General features: G+C 39.4%; 1 pseudogene; it reads left to right on the top strand.

Moving 5' to 3' along the window:
• The first annotated feature begins 760 nt into the window (after positions 1 to 760).
• On the top strand, positions 761 to 878 carry LOC126482979 (5S ribosomal RNA; annotated as a pseudogene).
• Positions 879 to 25753: the final 24875 nt, after the last annotated feature.

Raw genomic sequence — 25753 nt, 5'->3', positions numbered from 1 at the left:
ACCACTTAAACCTAACTAATCTAACGACATCATACACATACGTGCCCGAGGCAGGATTCGAACCTCAACCGTAACCATCGTGTGGTTCCAGACTGAAGCGCCTAGAACCACTCGGTCACTGCGGCCGGCAGTGAGCTCACAGCAGGAAGAGAGTTAACTAGTGTCTAAAAGCAGAGAAAATCCCTTTCTGAATGTATCGCAGTTGCAACGAGAGACCAATTTCCCTGGCTGTGGCGACACGATTCTCAAAAGGCTGTGAGACGCAAGGTTGCGTGCATGACGATCCACTGTAAAACAAGAGCTCAACGAATGTTTCATGGGGAAACGTCATTTTCACTGACTTGAATGTGTTTCGCACGAATAACGACCGTCCAAGTGTTGTTTACAGCCGCAAGGGACTCGCCCTCAACGATAGAAGGAACTCTCAACAGCGAGAAGTATGCCCACAAATACAAAATGTGATGCTACGTCAGTGCGAAAGCTGTACGCAGAAGAGAAGTTCGTAATGCAAGAGGACCATCCTCTCATTCACAAGTCTGCCTTTTGTTCAATAGCAGCTCTGCATATTGGTATAACGTCATAGACTGGCCGCCACATGTACCCTGTGGAAAATATGTGCGCTTAGATCGCGGGTGCGTTAACAGAGAACTGGCCACGACACCAACCAACTACAGTTAACACTCTTTGGGGCTGCTTTCTTGAAGCCTGGGAGGAGGTTGTTGCTTCAGTGTGTTATGTCGAACAGGTTATAAATTCTATGGGCAGCGGCCTTGCCGCAGTGGATACACCGGTTCCCGTGAGATCATCGAAGTTAAGCGCTGTCGGGTGTGGCTGGCACTGGGATGGGTGACCACCCAGGCCGCCATGCGCTGTTGCCATTTTTCGGGGTGCACTCAGACTCGTGACGCCAATTGAGGAGCTACTCGAACGAATAGTAGCGCCTCCGGTCAAAGAAAACCATCGTAACGACCGGGAGAGCGGCGTGCTGACCACACGACTCTCCTAACTGCATCCACAACTCAGGATGACACAGCGGTCGGATGGTCCCGATGGGCCACTTGTGGCCTGAAGACGGAGTGCTTTTATAGATTCTATGTCAAGACGCACGACGGAAGTACAAAATAATGCGCTATTCTAGATAATATATTAGAGTCTTTAAAACTTTTTTATGCCGTCTTTTTCTTCTATTTTCCTCACTGAGATCCAGTGAAAGGTCACATAGCACATATAAAATAAAATTAGTGCTAGTTTTTTCTTTGAGTTGCATTTTTAACTGAAATGAGTTTCTTTTGAATATATGGTTTGTTAAATATTCTCTTTTTATTTCATTTATAGCAAGTCTAGGTACTTACAAAGTAATCAGTTCAAATGAAGTTTTGAAAAATATTTTGTGTTATTTCAAATAAATGTCTCTCTTTCCCTCCATCCTCCAAAAATTACGCAAATTATTTCGTCTTACATTTATTCATTGTTAATTTCTGCTCCATTCTCTCTCTCTCTCTCTCTCTCTTGCCTCTCCTACATCACACCATAGTTGCCGTTCTACCCCATTCTCCCAACACATTGTGAACAAATGTAACGGCTTCCATTGTAAGTAAACATTATCGTTTCATTTCTTTTTTCTTTACTGTCTTCTACCAGTCCCCTCACAACCAATATCCTCTTAAGTATAATACATTCTTCGTTCTGCCAACATTCATTCCCTTTCTCTCTGTCCTAAGGTAAAACGAACTTTTGCATACCTCTAAGTAACGAATGCTTTGAAAACTGTACACACTTTTATATTGCTCTTCTGTAATCCTCCGCATTGCTATATCCCTCCCTCCTTCCTGTTACCCCTCGCTTGACTGCGTCAGCATGAATACTCTGCAATTCACAGCTAAGTGCTTCGCAGGAGGTCATTGAAACATTATAACATTAGTCCTCTACCATTCTGCCCTCAAAAAGTGCATGCGAACAATGAACAACTGAACCTTACAGTGCGAGCACTGACGTCTCTTATCACAGCGGTGAGGTCTCCTTTGTGTGTTGTGGTAATGAAATTATCGTGGCTTTCAGCGGAGGAGGTTGGCCATTGGATTTAGTGAAAACACCTCGCCTCAATGTGATACGCCTACGTTTCAGTGACTTTCATTCGTTTACTACATCCGTGACACAATCTCCCCTATTCCCTGATGATACAAAACAATGTGCCCTTCTGTGAACTTTTTCTATGTCTTTGGTCAGTTCTACATTGTAGGGACCCGATGACACGCAGGAATACGCATAAAGAGGACAGGAAAGTGTGTTGTAGACGAGCTACAAACGGCTATACCAAACTGAGAAAAACATCTTTAGAAATGGTGTCATGATAAGGCATCTTGCTGCTTTCAACAAACAGTAGATATAGAGATAAGATACAGAAAATACTGCGGAACTGCAACTGAAAATACACGAATATGTTGATGAAATAGTATCACTGAAAACTATGTTCACTGTGTTTCATTCAGCAACTACCCTACATTGACGTATTTATGTCGTTGTCCAAAAATGCTTCTGGACTATAACAAAAGACTTCATGTTTAACTTAGTACATAGCACAAAACATCTTAGCTGTGCCACCAGATGTATAAGAACAATTCATTTTACGGACGAATACAGATAATCATTTGAGTTAATGTTTGTTGTGGTTTACTCACTAAATTATCCTTACTAAATTACCATATGGTACTTCAAATCGCCATCAGGCCGCACTGATTTAAGTTTACAATGACCTCCTTATATCTACTAAAACAAATCTAAGGATCAATCGTTCGACAGGGCACAGCCAACTTTCTTCCCGTCCTTCCCAACTCGATTACTGCTTCGCGTCTAATCTCGTTTTTGACGAGATGATGTACCGTATCCTTCCTTTCTTTTAACCCCAATGTGCCTACTGAAGGCAAGTATCACCCAAGGTTAATTGGTCGTCAAACCTGCCTAATATCGGATACATTGTCATTGATCATAGTAGTATATCTCAGAAATTTCTTTCCTGAATGGGGATCAATTTAGCTCAAAAAGATTGTAGTTCAAACGATTCAACTTGAGTTCCTCGAAACCGCTCACTCCATACAGGGCGCATTCTACTTATCATAGCACAGTCTACACTACAAAATTGAACAAAAGACCGTAGTTAAACTCGCTTAAAGCAACATAACATACAAAATCGCCATGAAGCAAGCTGAAACATAGCATTTCATCACATGAGGAAATAATGTCATACTCACTAATTCGAGTGCAGGAAAGTCCACTCGAGATAACGGGCTCTATGCCCAATGCGTCGCGATAACTCGGGTGGACGCTGGTCTGTATCAAGCGACCACTGGCTCATGGCGCTGAAATGGGTCTTATCATGACAAACAACTAAGAGACCTTTCACAAACGTGTTTCCACAAGATTTTTCTATTACTGGCTGCTTAGAAAATGAATGGAACTCTCACTGACCTTCCGTCAGGCTAATGCTCGTGGCAGACACATCGAATACAGCTTAAAAAGAAAGGAAAACGATAGGTCAGATATCATGGTTCTGCATTCGCCCTGCATGACCTTGACTACCAGACCACGAATAAGTTATTGACAACAAAAGCTCAAGAGGAAGTTAATTCGTCTCGTACCATGTGCTGCGTATTCCATTATGACAAAAAGATGACACTAGGACATCTGAAATTCTGTGTCTGATAGGACTCAGACTGTGTTCTCATATCTGAGGTGTGGGTTCAAATCCCGCCGAAGTTACTAGTATTTAACAGCCACAAACATACGCTCTTCACCTCCAGTAACGCCAGGGAAAGAGCTTAGGACTGTGGCATGGTTCCAAATCAACATTACAAAACTTATCTTGATTGTTGTCTGTCTGGAGTTTAGGTTAAAGCCAAAGTCCAGACAGACGACAATCAAGAAAAATAAAATAAAACAAGCTTCATGTACAGTAAATAGGGATAAAGCCTAGGGTAGTATCAATTTACTTCATCAAAATATCAAGGGAAAGAAAATGAACTTTTAGTGTGTTTCGATGATCTCAAAATTAATAATGAGACTGATATACTTCATCTGTCTAAACACTATGTAACTGTGGGGAAAGTGTCACTATAAATTAGTATAATTCAGCATCTTACCCTTGCAGATCTAACACAGGTAAAGGAGGAGTTCCATTTACACAAAGCAGGGGTATAAATACAAAACTATAGACGTCAGGAAATTTTCTGTCGATTAGCACTTTGAAGTTTGTGCATGTGAACTACAGCTAGATGTTGTAGTTTTTATATTAGCAACAGTGTACAGGTCCCCATTAGGAGTTTGGGAGAAATTCATAAAAAAATTTTATTACGTATTATCCTGTCTTAAGACACAAGAAGAAATTATTAATCTGTAGTGATTTCAATGTAAATTTTCTAAGCAATTCTGACGGGAAAAGTGAATCAGACATGTTATTAATGACATACAACTTAGAATAAGTAATCAATTTCCCTACAAGTATAGCTCAAGACAGTAGCATTCCAATAAATAATGTATTTATTCAGCAAGAGGATGTAATACTAACACACGCTTTCGCTGCGATAAATGGATTATCAGACTTAAATGCACAATTAACAAACCTTAAAAACAAAGCAGCGTGTACAGTTCAGAAAACATTAAGTAAAAGTGTAAGGTTCCTCAACCCAGCATCTATACAGCACTTATGAGAAAGCTTAAGAAATGTTAACTGCTGATATATATACAGTGAGCCAAAGGTTAATGATACATGCAACATATTTCTTGATAAATTTATATCAGTTTTTGAAAATTGTTTCCAAAAAAAAATACCAAATATAACACCAAAGAGTTTACAAAGAAATTTTGGATTACTATAGGTGTTAAACTGTCTCCAGAAAGAAAAAGAAAACTGTATGGGACAGCAAGAATTAGTAAAGACCCAGAAGTAATTTTACACTATGAAAATTATTGTAACATATTGAGAAAAGTAATCAGTAAATCAAGAAATACGTGTGTTACAGATGAAATTAACAGTATGGAAAATTGTTTGAGGGGAAACAGGATAAACAACCACTTGGGTAGGTAGTATTACAATTAGAATGAGACCATCTTAATCAACAGTACACAAGTAGCTGATGTATTTAACAACCATTTTTTAAGTGTAGGCGAAAAAATTGGTGAGACTAGTTCAAAGGAAATAGCTAAGCCATACACAGAAGAGTTGGAGCATAATAAGTTTTTGGGTGTATGTAGAAGAAGAATCTTAAATGTAAAATGAATATTTCGTATTTCTAATGTGACTAAGTTCAGCAACTTTGGCAGTCAGAGTAATTGCCAATTTTGAGGAAATAAACATTAGTAAGCTAACATTCTTTGCATACTTTCGTATCTGATGCCATACGAAATAATATTTTTAGGTTACCCAGCATTAAGGCAAAAAGTATTCACTGCTCAAAAGAAAATGGTTAGTGTAATGTGTGGGGCTCATAGTTACACATCTTGTAGGCATCTGTTTAAAGGGGTAGGAATTCTTACAACAGCCTCACAACACATTTACTCAGTAATACATTTCTTCTCAGCAACATGGACCAGTTAAAAAACAACAGTGATATTCATGATTATAATACCAGAAGAAAGAATGATTTACACTATACTTTACTTAACCTATCTTTGGCACAGTAAGGGGTAAATTAAGCAGCAGTAAAACTTTTCGATAAATTGCCAGATGAAATAAAATCTCTGACAGACAACAGTAATATTTTCAAAAATAAACTGAAACTATATCTCCTCGGCAACTCCTTCTATATCATAGATGAATTCTTGAATATGGATGAATAGATCGATAGGTATAATACATGCATTCTGTGCCATTTAAGGCAATGGGGTAGGTAATAAAAATTTTAAGCTTAAAAAAGCCTTGATACATGTGTGCATTTCTTATGCACTTCACACATTCCACCTCAAGATGGCTACCGTGAGACTGATCAGTGGAACACGTAACTAACTAACTTAGACAAGTTCATTCGCTACTGACAGGAACAGACTTGGATTGATTTTGGCTCACAGAGGTGGAAGTTGCTGCTTCCAGAGACTATGTCTCTGGTAATATTTCTTGTACTAATAATGTTATTTCAGTTCACAAGCCAATCGTCATGTACGGTCATACAACATTCATTTCCTATTTTAAGTGAGCTTGAAATGTTGAAAATGTTGACACTAATGGGATTCGAGCTCAGATTCCAATTTTTATCTGGTTTTGAACCATTCTAGGAGATACTGTCCCATCATTTCAATCTTTGCTCTCAATGCCAAACTCCTCCACGTCCCTACGAATGGCGCCATTGTAACTACTAGTGAAAGGGAATTTGATAGTTGACACCTCTTCCTGTGGGTTAACAATAACGAAATGCGTGGTATCTGAGTCTCAGACAGCACAGAACTATTTGTTGCATTACCTCTAGCCAGACAAGTGCACATTTTGCTACTGGTGAAGATAAAATACATATTTCATGTCTATTTGTAGATGTAAGACAACAGTGAAAAATGCTGTGCTCCAATTCTTGCCAGGATAAAATCATTCATAACGTCTTTTCCAGTTCCAATATCACGCTATTGGTGAACATACTTGATGTTTTTTTTTCTGTGTTCTACTCCCCAGCCGTCACCACAACCTTACTCCATGGCGTTTCACACGTGTGTCTTGCAGATTATTACATACCTTTCGTGGCTACTTCTCAGGGGAAATTTAAGCTTTATGGGGTTCCTGGTGCAGTAATAAGAGTATCCCCATCTATTTCCCGGTTCGGACATTCATCACTGTAAACTGCCACTGGTGAAAACTTCAGTATTTTACGTCTCTTTGCAGTATCACGTATTGTAATGTAAATTTATAGACGTTAAGGACTGTCTCATCTCCAATAACGTGTTTCCTACTATTTCTTTGACGATGGTATTTGTTTACATCTGCCATTCAGAGCAGGCTTTTATTGCAGTCTCTTGTGGAACCCACTGCTTTTTTATTGTCAGACGACCGTACTGCAGATGGTTTTGGCGTTTAGAGGACCTGCGATAGTGCTATGCTATGTCGGAGGTATGAATTAAAAGACGCTTCAGTCACAACTTTTACAGATGTTTTTGTACATGGTGTAGTCAAAAATGAATTTACTTGTAATGATGAAGATGTAACTATTAAACAACTGACATATGCAGGAAAGAGTTGACATAGGCAGGAAATAACATTAGAATAGTTCTTTAAAATTATTGAAATAGCTCTGGGTTGCGAAATCTGTTTGTTCATTTACCGTATATTCTGTTTCTTTTTATTTTTATCTTGTGGAGTTATATTCTAGTTGTTCTAACAGGCTTCATCATATTACAATACCAAATTGTTTTCTAGATTGTTGATGATATGTTTCGTTTCCAACAAATGTTGTGCAATGACCGATTTTTTAAAGTGATTGAGCCTGAAAGCATTTGTGTGTTCTTGAAAATGGGTTTTGACATTTCTGCCTGTTTTCCCTACTTAGTCGGCAGGACAAATGGGGCATGGTATTTTGTACATTCTACTGTTGTTGTATTTTTGCGTATTTGATTTCATGTTACGTCCGAGTAAGTGCCCTAGCTTATTATTAGTTGACAATGAAACTGTTACACTTATTTTTTTTAAAGAAAAGGTTAGCAATTTTTTGTGGTATGGGACACAGGTATGGGATACTGGCTAATATTTGTTCTTCTTTGACAGTGTGGCCATTCTTTGTCTTACCCTTGTGTATTTGTCTGTCTTTTGTTTTGTCTGGGTACACATTGCTTGCTCTTTGTTGTATCTATTTCTTTCTTGAGCGTGTTTTCTTCCAAGTCAAGGAAGTGTACTCTGTGTAGCATGGACCTAAATACAGAATTTCTCAGTGTGGTGGAATGGCATGACCAGTTGTCCACTGTTTGTATATGTGCGTTTCTGTGTATGCTGAACTTATTTTTTGTTGATGGTTGGTCATTTTAATCTAGCAAATTTGTGCTTTTGTTGTCCTCGTGTTATATTGTGAATTTTAAGTTTTTGTGGAAAGAAATGAATACTGCTAGTAGTTCTTCGATCTCACCTTTTATTCCGTGGAATAGCAGCAAGGTATCATCAACATGTCTCCAGTAATGTATTATCTAGGTTTTGATGCTGTTGTCTTCATTAATGAACTTACTTTCCGCATGACTAAGAAATATGTCTGCCAGGAAACTTTATACGCTACTACCCATGGCAAGACCCTCATTCTATCTGTAAACTTCCCCATTAAGTGTAAAGTAATTGCGAGACAGTATTAGCTGCAACACGTTCTAGACTTCTGATGTTTCTCCAATTGACAATATTTTGTCTTTTATTAAGTTTTCAAAGATTATGTCTATTATTTCTTAAGTTGGTACATTTGTAAATAGGATAGTTTCATCAAAAGAGGTAAACCTGCCACCTGAAGGAATATTTCTATCTTTAATTTTAGTTGCCAATTCATTTGCATTCTTAACTACGATTTCTCAAACATATACTACTGTTTCAGAATTTCGATCTGTAATTGGGGGACTTTGGAGGCAGGTGTATTTTTTGAATTAACAATAGGCCTCAATGGGACATGGGGTTTATGGTTCTTGGGTACAGGTCTCAGTCTTGGAGCTGTGGGATTCATTAATATGCATGTTTTTGCTTGTTTTTCTGTGAAGAGTAAATTTCATTTAATAACCATTTTTCTGTTTCTTTTTTGTTATTTTATAGTTGGATCTTGTTTCAGCTCTGTAATGTTGTTTTCAGATAAGAAAGTCAGTGTTTTAGTGATTTATTCCCTTTGACCATAATTATTATACAATTGCTTTTGTCAACTTTCATTACCATGGGACTGTTAGTATTGAGTTTCATGTTTGTGCTGTTTACTAGCTTTCTCTCTCGATAGACGGCTTTAGGGTCTCATTATGGTTACTTACGCTCTTCTGTACAATTTTATTTATGTTGTGTGCTACGACAGTCTGTTCAGTGTTATTTAGGTAAACTAAATCAGCTGCTTTTTTAGTGTGTATGATGAGGATTTTTAGTTAATTGTTACTTAATCCAGATTTTGCATTGTGTTTTAGCCCTTTCTTGAGTAGATGTTCTTTTCCACTGAAGGTGATGTCAGTATAGTTAATGACACTTTCATAAAACTGTGTTTTGTTGGATGTTTAGCTGTCCTGTTGCTGATGCAGTTTTAGTAGCATGGCTTCTAATTTCTTTTGGTGCCTGTGTATGATTTCAGTTTGAATTTTGTTTACAATACTTTCAACATACTCTTCAGCAGCTTTTAGTTCTAATGGGTGTAGTGACTGAGGGCGTTTTTCATTCATTGTCACTAATTTTAATTCGTACCTCCAGTGTATTGAATGCAGCCATGTTTGAAGCTGCGAAATAATGACAAATTTAAGAAAAAAATGCTGTGAGTATGTTGGTTGCATACAGTCAGGTGCATCCTACACATTGAAATGCAGGAGTGGCCCGCTTTTTTTGCTGTCAAGTGTACTTCTACATCCATGTCGCCAGAAATGATGAGGCTGTTGTCACGCATTAAACTTTTCATCTTTGGGTCAGTAGAATTACAACTCTAATAACTAGATATCAATGGCAGTCCGATAATGCTTATGCTAGAATTCTATGGAAAAGCTGCACATCAAGCCAAATGAAAAGTGGATAAGGAGAAGCCATACTTCCATAGACAAGGAAACAACTAAGTCAGTTAGCATGCATTTGAACCAAATCTGCTGTGTGAACAGCAGACGAAGAGCTGGCAGAGTTGAATGGATAAGGGTACAGATATAGTAATGCATAATAATTGAAATAATAAGTATCCCAAAAATTTCAAAAGACTAAGCTGCTTGCAAAGAAATAAGAAGTGGATGACGACACCTTGGGGAGTCATATTTTTATAGTCCCAGAAATAAAAGGAAATTACTCAGTATGCATTCGAATAAAGTGTCTGCGTTATTGTCCACAATTCGAACGGGAGACAACTACTCAGCATAAAAAAATCGACAAAACTGAGTAACGTACAGAGATATACTACTGTACGCAAGGCAAAGAGAAACTGTACATAACCCAAATTTGCAGAACGATCAGGTTACTGTGGATCTTCGTCAAACGTGGAATAACAAATCAGTTCTGTCGATAACTCAGCTAGGATTTCTTTAAACCTCTCAGGTCCACTATATTTGTTGCAGTAGGTGATTGCTAAACTGATAAAAACTCAATGGCAGTCATATACCTTGTGGTTGCTGTAGCCTGCAACAGAGTGGCACAAAGGTTTTTCGTATAATTTAACAAAATTATAGCATCTATGGTATAATGTACGATCAGTTAGTTTATATCTTAATGATTGTGTAGTTAATCTCTTAATTGCTAATTCAGCGTCTTATGTCTAATCTATAAACGCCAGAAAGTCGCATGGATTGTCACTAGTTTCCGTTCTTCGTTCGACAATGTTAAATGTAGTTCTCTAACTTACTTCCCGATGTCATGGTTTCCTTCCCTGCTGATAGAGCAATTTAATCATACATCATCGTGTAACGAACATTTATGACTATATGTATACGAAATGCAGACAACTTTGTTTGCCCTTCACATGTCATATGAGCAAGTCATTGTCCCACATGTAACTTCACAGTCTTCCCCATCTTATCAGTGATGACTTCTCTATTACCAGTGACATATGACCTCTGTCAATGACATCATCATTATGTGAAACGCCAGTATATCACATCCCATTCCCTCCCCAACAATTGCAGTATAGTGGCAAAGTAAAATAGTCAATTACAGGTAAGTGCTAAAGTGAAATCACAATATAGCCCCAGAGCACTCATCCTCGTTACTGCCAAAAGTATCTGAAAGATATGAATTTCTTACTTCACATTCATGACTATTTAGCCAATAAAGTTCACAAAATACACAAATTGCAAAATTTCTGCATCTAAAATACATCAACAAAACACACACACACACACACACACACACACACACACACATACACACACACACATAAAGAAACACATATCACTCAGAACTTATTCCTAGAAAATGATTCTGAAGGCTGAAATGAAATGAGTGTCCCAAATCTATTTTCATTTACAAACACATTTCGTTTAAAAAGAACATCGTAATCAGGCTGATAAACTTAATGCATGGCCTAATTTAGGTAACATAGTGAGACTAGTCTTTACAAAGTTATAACTGCAGATACCACGTCCTGGATCAAATACTAATCTCATCACGCAAGCACACAAACAAACAGGCCTTCTGAATTACTGAAAGTTAGTGAAAGAATGTAATTGATTCCATTTCTTAGCTCTGCTTATGGTATAAGGCACAATGAAGCCACAAATTTAATGTTTCCTCATCCAAATTGTTCTATGATGCTTGTCTAGTTTTGAAATGGTTTCTTCACATCTAAAATACACAGAACGTTGTCATTTAAATCTGATGATATGTAATTGGTGGTTCATTGAACTAAATGATATTACCTATCGTTTTTACAAGTTTTCAGTAATGCTGAGCTGTAGGAAAAGTTAGCATTATCAGCAAAATATGGTCAAAGTGTTGTACTGAAAGACGGAGGTAATGCTCTACCATGTGTGTCACTAGGACATCAGGCTGAGTGTTGTGATATCAGTTATAACCAAAGTTAAGCAAATGTTTTGAGAAGTATAACAAACAATTATTAGTTTTTAAACTGTGATACAATTATCTCGCTAAACTTGTTAGTAGCTACAGCTTAATCTGAAAGGTATATCAGCGCTGTCAATGTATGTGCCATGCGTAGTTCTTAAAAATCTTATATAACAATTAAGCTACTTCAGTATTGCCATACTTGCTTTGAATATATTACTGCTGTACTTTCATACTAAGAAAATAATCATATTAACTGATAAATATATGTGCACTTCCACCATTAATAAAAACAAAACTATATTTCCTATTAATAATCTTAAGTATGTTTCCTTCATGCATTATCTTCTCCATCTGTGAGAAGATGCTTTGCCATGTTCACTTTTGTTCATAGCTTCACTTTGGCTTTAGATGCATTGTCAGCTGCGTATTACTACACTACTTTATGTTTAGCTACATGTTGTCTGTGCTATTATACAATAGTTGAGATTTGAAAATATCACTACACACTTCATTTGAGAGTGATAATTATGTACTAGTCTTTAAGTGTAAGTTATACAATAAGTTCACTCTTATAGTAGCTGTCATCGTATTTTTAGTTAATATGGGTTTTATAGAAGATTTAAGACGAAGATAAAGTGTCAACTGTTACTGCAGAATGTATTGTAGCCACATGAGTTTGGTACTGTCACATAATAATTTGACATGTAAATGGCATTGGAGGCTCTTAATCCACAGCCATGTTTCAGGTGTAAGTGTTAATTAAACAATAATTGCTCTCTTCTAGTAGTTGAAGCATTATTATAACTAATAAATGTTTCAACATCAACAATACAGATAATTTTGGTACGGAAATACCATTGAGGCGTTTAATTTGGGGGTCCAAAGACATGGTAAGGCGTCAAGTGCCAGTTACATAATATTCTTCTCTTTCTTTAGCTGAAGATATGTTTTATAGAAACACAGATAACTTCAATGTTTTCATATAGTTATCATTTTGTGTGTAATTATGTTTAACTAATCAATAATACAGACATGTGAATACTGTGAGCTACATCAATATATATACTGAACATACAGCAGTATATTTATGTATTTTTGGCAGACACTTTATTTTAGATATGAAAATAAAATTATAACTCCTGACAAGCTTACAACTTTTTGAGGATAAAATTTAGTCATCTGTAGCATATTCTATTATGTTAATAATTATATTATGGTATCTAAGACGAGTTCTCTGCAGTTGTAAAAAACTAATGCAGAAAAAGTAGCAGAAGCAGAATGTAAAATTTCGATACATAATGCAGACCTTTTAGATCTGTAAATATTTATTTTAATGTCTATTGCACCTTACAACGAGTGTGGCATAACTTTGCTTGTTGAGGAACGCAGCTGACAGTTGGATCAGTGAGTATCGTACGTAATTTAAATAAATAACACAGAAATCTTCCCCACGGATATACTGTAACTTATATCAGAATCGTCAATAACTTTACGAATTTTCGATTAAAAATACAGGTCGCTAGAATAATTTTGCGCACTGTGCAAATTCCAGATTGTTGAAATACTTTTGAACAGGATATCATAACTGCCATTAGGAAAAATGAGCGAGTTGCACCATCTTGGACTTTTCAAAATTTCCTGTCCTTTTTACTTAAGACAACTGGGTTGAATTCACCATCTTGGAGGGCTTTTTCTTAAATAGTTTCTGAATGGTTTTGAATTTCTCCCCACCGCCATATTAGCTTTCGATTACTGCTTGCTGCTTGAACTGGGGACCAAGTTAATACATTGCTGTGTTACTGAGGTGGAACATGGGTGAACTGGAATGAGCCGTCGTTGTTGAGAGTTTCAGAGTCGACATTAGGCCACGTTGGACTTCAGCAGAGAAATAACATACTACAGAATAATAATGCGAGGTGAGATAGCGTAGGCACCACAGGAGCACCTAGGTAAAAAGTCAAGTCCTCGTTGAAGTCCCTGGGTAACGAAGGAGATACGAAATGAGGCAATATAAAAACTGTGAAAATGAAACACGCAAGAAGGAACACAGATCTCGGAAATGAAACTGAGAGATAGTGCAAAGTGGCTAAGAGGGAATGGCGAAAAAGGCTAAATACGACGTTGTAGAAGTATACATAAGTGTGGGAAAGACATATCCACCTAAAGGAATATTAAATAGACCTCTGGAGAAAAGTAGTGTTATGAATATCAAGAGCTGAGATGACAGGCAAATAAGGGAAAGCTGAAAGGCAGAAGTAATATATAAAGGGGCTATATAAGGGGAACCAACTAGAGGAAATTTTGTAGAATGAGACCAGCAAGTGGGAGAAGAAGAGATGAGAGATATGATACTTCCAGAGGAATCTCACAGAGCAATCGAAAGCATAAGTGGGAACAAGACCCTTGGAGTAGCCGTCATCCCCTCAGAAATACTGAGATTCTTCGGAGACCCAGCGATGGAAAAATTACTGCACCAGATGTGCAAGATGTAGGTGATAGGTGTAAAGCCCACAATCTTCAGAAAGAATGTAGTTATTTCAGTTTCACAAATAGGGGGTGCTGACATTTACAAGTCCAGCCAATCCTCAGTTTAGTTAGTCAAGTTTTGAAAATACTGACACAAACTATGTACATAAAAATGGACGAACCTGTAGAGGGCGACATTGTGGGGCATCACGTTGGGTTCTGGAGAAATATTGGAACACACAAGACGATACTGACCCACGACTTCTCTTAAATGACTTCTCTTAAATGACAGTTTGAATGGTGACAAACACACGTTTATAGCACTTGTAGATTCAGAGCAAGCCTTAGACAATGTCGACTATACTCCACAAACTCTTTGAAATTTTAAAGGCAACAGGGACAGAAAACGGGGTCCTAAAGGTTATTTAAATAGCACTGTCAGAGTCGAAAGACGTGAAACAGATGCTTCAGCTATAAAGGAAGGGGAACGGGTTTGTAGCCTCCCCCTAGCCTTCTGTAATTTGTACAGCTTCCGGAACTCTCGGAACCGAGATGATGCAAAACTTTTTATGTGTGTATATCTGGGTCTGTTCTTTGCTGTCATTGCTCATTGTATCGTAGTCGGTACCTGTACAGAGTCATATATATGAAGACTTCTTCCTGTTCCACTCACGGCTGGAGTTTGAAAAGGACGACTCCTCAGTACAAACAATTATTACTCCAGTATTATCGGTATGCGGTATTTTCATAAGTGGGCCTAAGAATGTTCGTAATGTTCAATCTGGCACCCATATTTTGACGATTTCAATGCACTTTTCTAGCGAAATACGGCGTCTATCTTCGAGAATTTTCCGCACATTATTCTGCTGCACTTACACTCTCGTGGCAATAATATAACCCTGTAACTATTCGCGCTCTCCTTTGTACATGCGTTTATCCACTTGGTATTCCGACCTGAAATCGAGCCTTACATTTCATTAGTATTCAAATAAGGGTCATGCCATTGTTTTTAAACTATTTATTTTTAAGAAAAGAACTCAGCTTTGCTTAAAATGTCGTAGATCTCTATGTGTTCTACCGGAAACAGTTGCCTAATCGTTACATTTCGTATTACTATGCTTTGTAAATCGCAGACATTGTGATTAATTATCTAGTTAGCGGCTGCTATGAATTTACTTTTCGTGAAGTACAGCACTTTAGTCATCTACATTATGGGCAACTTTCCAGTTTTCATACCACATAGACATTTTCCAAGATTATCAGATGGCAGCATAAATACTGTCAGACGGAAGTCCATAGATAACAATATGTGAATGGTCTGAGATTGCAAATAATACAAATAAATCTCTGTCGTCAAGTTTGAGTAACGATGATCTCGTTGCATTTACTGGGTAACACCTGATATTCCTTCTGTAGTCTACATTTAGTTTTACGGTTTCCACTTATACTGTTACGAAATTTTCAATCCAGTCCCCAGAATCGTGAAATGCTCCACGCGAATATATTTCCTAGTGCATGCACACTAGTGGTATTGAATCAACAGGTTTTCTAAAATCTAGATGCACGATTTCCACCTAATGACCTTAAAATGTGGAAAGTAGCATATCGTTGGTGTATATCAATGGTTGGATTTGAGATGATCCATATTTTCCAAACCCTTGTCAGTCTCCATATGGAAGGTAACTTTGCTCTTGGTACTTCGATATGAACAGTGCACCTGAGTCTTTTCTTACGAGGGAACCTCCCCATCGCACCCCCCTCAGGTTTAGTTATAAGTTGGCACAGCGTATAGGCGTTGAAAAACTGAACACAGATCAATCGAGAAAACAGGAAGAAGTTGTGTGGAACTATGAAAAAAATAAGCAAAATATACAAACTGAGTAGTCCATGCTCAAGATATGCAACATTAAGGATAGTGTAAACCTAGGAGCGCCGTGGTCCCGTGGTTAGCGTGAGCAGCTGCGGAGCTAGAGATCCTTGGTTCAAGTCTGCCCTCGAGTGAAATGTTTACTTTCTTTATTTTCGCCAACTTATGATCTGTCCTTTCGTTCATTGACGTCTCTGTTCACTGTAATAACTTTAGGGTCTGTGTTTTGCGACCGCACCGCAAAACCACGCAATTAGTAGACGAAAGGACGTGCCTCTCCAATAGGAACCGAAAACATTCGATCGCAAGGTCGTAGGTCAACCGATTCCGGCACAGGAAAACACGTCTGATATATCCTGTACGACACTGGTGACGGCATGTGCGTCACATGATAGGAATATGTTGTCGCCCCACCTAACTTGTACACCTGGCGAATGGGTAAAAAGATTCTTCTGCCTTGCCCGATTTAGGTTCTCTTGTATATGTGACAATCACTCCCAAAACAGTGATTAAAACATAAGAGTTTGTCACATAAACTGGAACAAATGAATGCTACAGTTTCACAGTCGCACAGTTTTCCCTGTGCTCTGTCAAAACATATGTTTTTAACGTTTTCAAATTCTTCCGTGTGTAGACCTTCAAATCCGACATATGTCCAAGCAAATCTGAACATGTCCTGGAATTTTGGAGACCGAAGTTGATTATGTGTGAGTGCCTGAACATTGATAATTGTCTGAAAATAAAAAATTAAACTTTTCACTCCAGGAAAGACTTGAACCAAGGACCTATTGTTCCGCAGTTCCTCGCGCCAACCACGGGACCACGGCGCTACTGTACGCACATTATCCTTGATGTTGCATATCTTACACATGGACCACTCAATTTGTATATTTTGTTTATTTTTTTCATAGTTCCACACAATTTCTTCCTGTTTTCTCGATTGATCTGTGTTCAGTTTTTCAAGGCCTATCCATTGTGCCAACTTATAACTAAACCTGAGGGGGATGCGATGGGGAGGTTCCCTTGTTAGGTACGGGCCCCTATAATAGCCTGGGTAAGACAATCCAAGGTCAGAGGAAGGCAAAGCCAGGAATAGATCCACGACCAGTAAATCATCCCTAGTGTTACAACAACTTTAGGCTTACAGATGTACCTTTTCTTACTAAAAGATGCTATTTTGTCCTTGGACATATTTATATTACTAGAGCTTAGTGAATTATCAGTTTGGAGTTAATCATTATTAGATCTATAGGTTCAGTACACATATTGCTTTACTGCAGCTTCTTTCTTACAAGCGGGAGAACCACCCTCTTATCCATTTTACTGGTTATGTAGACTTTATAGCTATTTGTACCTCTGTAACTCGCAATATTCATTGACTTTTTTACCACGCATGTTGATTATTGTGGTAATATTGTTTAAGGTAATAGATCTCCTGAGACTGACCTCGGTTTCCTACAAATTCTCACTTCTCAAGACTAAAAAGGAGATTGAGATTTTAGACACAAAATGGGATAAATCACGGATTCCTTCACTTGCATACCTCCAGACACACCCGTCCGATTATCTTATGGTATGGCTATCATCCTTTACAGTTTGAGTCATGGCCGTAATGGAATGAAAGAGCACAGCTAAAGCATGCAGAACCGTTTAGGTGATTGTTTCAGCGAATAGTGCGTAAAATATAACCATCCAAAGGATAATAAATTAAACTAAACTCCCCTCGAATAGGCCATGAAGACCCAATGGTACTGACCGGCCGCCGTGTCACCCTCAGCCCACAGTCGTCACTGGATGCGGGTATGGTGGGGCATGTGGTCAGCAGCGTGCTCTCCCGGCCGTATGTCGGTTTACAAGACTAGAGACGCTGCTTCTCAATCATGTAGCTCCTAAGTTTGCCTCACAAGGGCTGAATGCACCACGCTTGCCAACAGCGCTCCGCAAACCGGATAGTCACCCACAGAAGTGGTAGCCCAGTCCGACAGAGCTTGACTTCGGGAACCGGTGTTACAACTGCGGCAATGCCATTGGCATCCAAAGAATAATGTCCGTCTAAAGTTGCTGGATGTATCTGAAGCTGATCTGATAAACATGTAAATGTCGTAACTGAACCCTCGTAAGAAGCATTGTGGTTGGTTCTGCAAAGAAATTTACCAACCATTCTCTTCCGTGACGTCGCTTAAGGAATGGCAACAGTGTCTTCGCGAGAAAGCAGCTGCAACGAGTGAGAGTCTATAGAAACCGACCCTTAGAAGCTTTCAAGCTATGCTCTATTACATGGACCTTGATGTTAATTTATGAGGGGTCACATTATTGCATCTAGCAATACATAAAGAGAACTTTTTGCCCTTGCCTAGTGTAACACCAACGTAAAATAGAATATTCCTCAGGAGCTTACTTTGTCTGAAATAAAAATAAATGTGTTCATTTCCTTTCGGTTCAGTTATGAAGCAGTTCATGTTTGCACGACTGAGCATTACGTTTCCATTCCTGTTGCAGGTACAGCAGCCCAAGCTAAAACGTAAAAGCCTGAGAAGTACGCTTCCTATGTGAGAAGGACGCCATCTCATCACGACACCGCTGTGCTTCGTAGAACAAATTCTTCTACTCTGATACTAGAAAGACGCCGCATTATCTCGAAGATGTGCAAATTCATCTATATGAAGTTTCGTGTGATCTGTGAAGAGAAACCTCCGCTAATGCCTCCAGCAACGAACAGTACTGATCAGTCACTAAATAATTAATGAATCTATGAACAGAGAAATTCACGAAAATGATTATATAAGAATGGGCATCACCAAAGAATCTGGATATGCAATATTCTAATTGCCAAAATACTGATAACTGAATGGAAAATATTATTTGTGCAGTTTGTAAGATAAGTAAAGTAACATACACTCCTGGAAATGGAAAAAAGAACACATTGACACCGGTGTGTCAGACCCACCATACTTGCTCCGGACACTGCGAGAGGGCTGTACAAGCAATGATCACACGCACGGCACAGCGGACACACCAGGAACCGCGGTGTTGGCCGTCGAATGGCGCTAGCTGCGCAGCATTTGTGCACCGCCGCCGTCAGTGTCAGCCAGTTTGCCGTGGCATACGGAGCTCCATCGCAGTCTTTAACACTGGTAGCATGCCGCGACAGCGTGGACGTGAACCGTATGTGCAGTTGACGGACTTTGAGCGAGGGCGTATAGTGGGCATGCGGGAGGCCGGGTGGACGTACCGCCGAATTGCTCAACACGTGGGGCGTGAGGTCTCCACAGTACATCGATGTTGTCGCCAGTGGTCGGCGGAAGGTGCACGTGCCCGTGACCTGGGACCGGACCGCAGCGACGCACGGATGCACGCCAAGACCGTAGGATCCTACGCAGTGCCGTAGGGGACCGCACCGCCACTTCCCAGCAAATTAGGGACACTGTTGCTCCTGGGGTATCGGCGAGGACCATTCGCAACCGTCTCCATGAAGTTGGGCTACGGTCCCGCACACCGTTAGGCCGTCTTCCGCTCACGCCTCAACATCGTGCAGCCCGCCTCCAGTGGTGTCGCGACAGGCGTGAATGGAGGGACGAATGGAGACGTGTCGTCTTCAGCGATGAGAGTCGCATCTGCTTTGGTGCCAATGATGGTCGTATGCGTGTTTGGCGCCGTGCAGGTGAGCGCCACAATCAGGACTGCATACGACCGAGGCACACAGGGCCAACACCCGGCATCATGGTGTGGGGAGCGATCTCCTACACTGGCCGTACACCACTGGTGATCGTCGAGGGGACACTGAATAGTGCACGGTACATCCAAACCGTCATCGAACCCATCGTTCTACCATTCCTAGACCGGCAAGGGAACTTGCTGTTCCAACAGGACAATGCACGTCCGCATGTATCCCGTGCCACCCAACGTGCTCTAGAAGGTGTAAGTCAACTACCCAGGCCAGCAAGATCTCCGGATCTGTCCCCCATTGAGCATGTTTGGGACTGGATGAAGCGTCGTCTCACGCGGTCTGCACGTCCAGCACGAACGCTGGTCCAACTGAGGCGCCAGGTGGAAATGGCATGGCAAGCCGTTCCACAGGACTACATCCAGCATCTCTACGATCGTCTCCATGGGAGAACAGCAGCCTGCATTGCTGCGAAAGGTGGATATACACTGTACTAGATCCGACATTGTGCATGCTCTGTTGCCTGTGTCTATGTGACTGTGGTTCTGTCAGTGTGATCATGTGATGTATCTGACCCCAGGAATGTGTCAATAAAGTTTCCCCTTCCTGGGACAATGAATTAACGGTGTTCTTATTTCAGTTTCCAGGAGTGTAATTTTCCAACTTCAGGAATGTCAACTTACTGTACTATTCATAGAACATAGTTGCTGCAATACTTAGTAAGAGGCTAATAATACTTATGGAAACTTTTATCACGGACGCACTATTTGTATTATAGCCAACAAAGTCACTGAGAAAGTCATGAAGTTTATATATTAGTGCTTTCAGATAGCGTGTCACCCAATCCCTAGACCAAATCTAGCAGATTTTTATATTTCGTGGAACTCTGGACAACAGAGTAAGGAAACAAGCTATGTATTCTTGTGTAATACGGAGCTATCATTTGTACTCATTTGATTCATGGAATAAGTTTTCGAAGTGATTATGGCTACAAGACGGGAATTAATTAACTTTAAACGCGCAATGGTAGTAGGTGCCAACCGCATCGAATATTGCATTTCGGAAATCATTAGGGAATCTAGAGTGCCAAGACTGTCCCGAGAATACGAAATTTCAAGCATTACCTCTCACCATGGACAACACAGCAGCCTACGGCTTTCAAATAACGACAGCGAGCAGCGGCGTTTACGGAGACTTGTCACTGCTAACAGACAAGCAACAATGCGTGAAATAACCACAGAAATCAATGTGGGACGTACGACGAACGTATCCGTTAGGACAGTATGGAGAAACTGGGCGTTAATGGGCTACGGCAGCAGACGACCGACGCGAATCCCTTTGCTAACAGCACGACGACGCCTGCTGTGCCTCTTCTGGGCTCGTGACCGTCTAAGTTGGACCATAGCCGACTGGAAAACCGTGATCTTATCGAATGAGTCAGGATTTCAGTTGGTAAGTGTGGGCGGTGGAACTGGAATGTGGCTCTGACCCCACGAATCCATGGAGCAGTGTTGTTGTCCGTGAGGCACTGTTCAAGCTAGTGGTGGCTGTATAATAGTGTGGGCTGTGTTTACATTGAGTCGACTAGTTCCTTTGTTATGTTCGGATACTTGGATTCGACTTGCATCCGTTCATGGACTTCATGTTCCCTAACAACAACGGAAGTCTTCTGAATGACAATACACCATCTCACCGGGCCACAATTTTTCCCGGTTGGTTTGAAGAAAATTTCTGGACATTTCGAGCTAATTATTTGGCTTCGAGAGAATGGTTTGACCACCCTGATCGCCCAACATGTATGCCATCGAAATTAATAATCGAGATATCAGTTCGTGCTCAAAATGCTGTACCAGCAGAGTTTCGCAATCATGGACGGCTGTAGGGGCAGCATGGCTCCATGTTTCTGAAGGAGGCTTCCAACGACTTATTGAATCCCTGTCACGTCAAGTTGCTGCAATACACTTCGTTAAATGAAGTGCGACAACTTATTGAGAGGTATACTACGACTTTTGTCGTCTCGGTGTAGTACGTATTTGTTGGATATATTTCTACAGTTTCTACAATCGGCGATTATCATTCTAGTACCATGGAAATGTTATTCCTCGATGTCTCGTCAATGCCTTCCAAATCCTCTCCTCACCGATTCTGCAGAGAACGTCCAATTTTCTTATCTTATCACCCCAAGTAATTTCAAGAAAATGTAGCAGCAACACGGTCTGCAGAGGTGAAAAACGTGTTAAAAAAAAGTAAATTTCTTGCATCACCTATTGTTTGCTTAAATTTTTTCATTGTTTTGCAGTCTATGACATTTAGACTGTGCAGCCATTCTCAAGTAAGAATTATATGTAATTAATGGGTTAAACATTTCACCTGCTATATGCGTAATTACCAAGTTAACCCTCCTACTAGCAGAATATTTTTGTTACACTGAGTACCGCTGGAGTAAATATGACCCCAAGTAATTAACGCTGGATATATTGGCAGTATTTTATTTATATTAATGAACTGAAGTCAAAGCATACATTAATTATTGACACCAGGTAATGTATGTAAACAAGCACATACAAATCTTGTCTTAATCCTTGATCTTATAGATGGTCACATTTGAAACAAAGGAACTCCTTTCATTTAAAACAAAGACAGACAAAAGAAAAGCATCTTCTGCACATTTCTGAATGTTTTCCATCCACAGAACGCTCACATAGGGAGCACCGTTCACGTTTTGCCCCCGTATGCACTTCTGCTGAAGAAGGAGGACGAGGAAGAGAAGCTTTCCTGCACCGACTTTTCTTTTTCTGTACTAGACTTGTTCACAGTCCCACAAGAAATTCTCTCCTTTTGTAGTGCATCTTTTTTATTCCAGTCATGATTTAAGTCCAGGCAAATTATGAAAGCATATAGGGCACTAATTTATAAAATATTATGAAATATAACCATGGTCCATCTTCTTGTCATACGTTTTGTGGTTTAGGTCCTGACTAACTTGCCCATTGTGTCTACACCTGATCACCTGATTTAGTTGCATTATAGTCTAGGATTATAATAGTTTTTCTGCTTCGCCGTCACCTATTTGCTCTCTGAAATTCATAGTACTCAGCAATGTCACTATCCTACCCATTTTTGGGCAATGGGAGACTCTTGTAGCTGATTACTACAATGCAAAGAGACATGAAGCTGCTTCGATAAATTCTGCAGCTAGTTCACGCCAACTCCAATCTTGCAAAGAAATTATCTGTTGTGATATTTCTATAACTCCCAGATAAATATTCAAACACTACTCTTTTTCCGTCATTGATTTCCCTAGGCTGGCTTTCACCCTTTCCTGTGTACACCTGCGGGTGTGTGACATAGTAATTATTGATATCATATGCAGCCCATATCTTTATCGCGTACTTTCCTGGTTTTGAGCGGATGTACTGGGGAAATGAACACCTACTACTAAAAGTTACCAGTTGTTCATCAACTGTAATATTCTCGTGTGGTTCGTATGCATCATGTAATGTGCTTGCCCACTCTTTAGATAAATCCCTTAAAGGAGCCGATTTATCAGGGCTACGATTCTGTTGCCGGTGCTGAGCGTCACAAAACCGAACAGAACGTAATAATTCTGTAAAGGGGTTCCTTGCCTTAGAACTATTGAAATTAAATAAGCCATGCACTTCATTCCATAAATTCTTTAAGCCCTCATTGTGACCTTTGTACACTCAAGCAGGATAAGCAGGCCAAGAAAGCATTCAAATTCTTCTCTGTCAAGATCTGTCAATTTGGTACCGAAAGTAATGTTACCTTCTTCGTTGATACACTTCAAAATAAACTCGAAAATGCTGGACTTCATAAATAATTCAAATACTGACTGCACAGTATTTTCGTTCCTTACAGTATGCCTCGTGGGACCTGGAGCTGTCTTCCATATATTTCGTGCTGGCTGTCCCCCATGTGATGTAACAGGATGTTCTCCCCATGTTTCATTTCCATTTCTCGACCTGAAGAAAATGAGATTACTACTTTACGTATATACTTACATATTATTATTATTATTACTATCATTAAAGTTTTTGCAAACATACTGTAGATTACTTGAAAACATTCTGATTTGAGATGTCAGCAACTTCAGGAAGTAGAGTTTCCAAATCTCCAACATTTTCATCAGAATCTTGAGTAGGATAAATAAAATAAATAATAGCATCAATCTCTTCATCATCATTAGATGGTATATCCTAATTACTCTTCTTCATTCAAAATTGCTTGTATTTCAGCACTAGTCAAACGATTTCTAGTAATAATGTAGTTCATGCTGATGCTGAGGCAAAACACTAGCAACAACAGAGGCACTACACAACAACGGCTGAGGCAAGAAACTGAAACAATGGGTATAAATAATGAGCAGGAAGTGTTAGTTTAATTGTTGCAAATGTTTAGTATAAATCTGTTCAATGTAACATTCGTCATTCTCTTTCCATAATGTTACATTCAAGAAATAAAACAAAAATTTAGATCGGGGTCATGCTGCCCCAGATGTACTCAGTGCATGAATAAATTTTAATATGTGGTAAAGGTAAAACTGAAAAATATGTCATTGCATACAAGCAACTCAGAAAGACAAAGTCATAATTTTTGAAAATAACAGTTTTGAAAACAAGAGAGATATGTATTTCAAAAGTGCTTGTGGGGTCATATTGACCCCAGTGGTACTAGGAGGGTTAATAAAAATACAATGGAAATCTAACAGGCGACACAGAAACATCCTTCTACAGCAACACGACTCAGACCTTTCAGTTCTCTTCTTTTGCTGTTTTCCTACAGCCTATGAGTCACTATCAGGCAAATCTGTACCCCACAAACACGTTCTGAGAAATTTCGATTTCAAGTTCAAAATGGCTCTGAGCGCTATGGGACCTAACATCTGAGGCCATCAGTCCCCCGACCTCAAGTTAAGGCTTAGTTTTGATACTAGCAGAAAAATGATCTGTTTCTGCTGTGCCTGCTTGCTTGTCATAACCCTCTCACTTCGTTCCTCTGTTTCGTGGCAGCCAACTTTCATATTTGGTTTACCGTTAATCCTATTTCTCTTTCTCCTTGTTTCGTTCGCATTCTATATTTCCTCTTAGTCAATATTTCTTGCTCGTTAGATTACTCATTCCATCCAATAGATCTTGCAGTTCTCTCTTACTTTCACTGAGTATATCAACGCCATCAGCGTATCTTATCGTTTATATTCTTTTACCGTGAATTTTTATCTCACCCCTGTATCATTATTCGTTATTGCTACCCTGATGTACAGATTGAGCAGTAGGGTGAAAACTGTATGATTGTGTTACATTTTTTTAATACCATAAATTTTTGTTTGGTGTTCTAGTCTTATTTTTCCACTTCTGTTATTGTAAATCTTATGTATTACACGTGTGTCCTTTTGGCTTGCTTCTATTTCGAAAATTTTTCATAGTCTAACACTGTTTCGAGGCCGAAACATCCTTTGAATATGTTTTCATTCTTCGTATTTCTTGCTTCCACTATCAAGCTCGATGTGAAAACTGCCTTAATTTTTGACTGTTCTATAAGCTGAATCTGTGTATTCCTTTCGACTTCCTCACGGAAACACTTTTTCTGTTCCCCAAGTTTCTTATGCGTGACCATTAACGTTGCTAGATTTGTCCCTCCAGTTTCTATGTTTGTCCTTCTTAGATATTCAGTTCCTCTTCAACTGAACTAGTTGTATTTATTCAAAGTACTTACAACCTCAGAAATCATGAGTTCTTATCACTTCAGCATTCCACTTGTTTCCACACTGGACCTACCGAACTCTTCTCTTAAGCTCCGGCTACTATTACTAAATTGCGGTCTGCGCCTCTACCCGCCCCTGAGGATGCCTTAAAATACAGTATCTGATTTCGCAGTCTGAGTTCGACCAAGATGTAACCCCACAGGATGTTTCTCGTGTCTCAGGGCGTTCTACGGGTACTCCAACTTGTATTGTTAAATAGTTTATTCGTTCACTAGCGAAAATTCGTTGCAGTACTCAGTTAGTATTTCCCCTCTTTTACTCAGTTTCCCTACTACAACGTTTCAGTCCTCCATGGTTATTATTTTTCATCTC

Source organism: Schistocerca serialis, chromosome 5, assembly GCF_023864345.2.
Source record: "Schistocerca serialis cubense isolate TAMUIC-IGC-003099 chromosome 5, iqSchSeri2.2, whole genome shotgun sequence".
Classification (NCBI taxonomy): domain Eukaryota; kingdom Metazoa; phylum Arthropoda; class Insecta; order Orthoptera; family Acrididae; genus Schistocerca; species Schistocerca serialis.
Note: the sequence above shows the minus strand (reverse complement) of the source record. Positions and strands in the feature narration are given on the sequence as shown.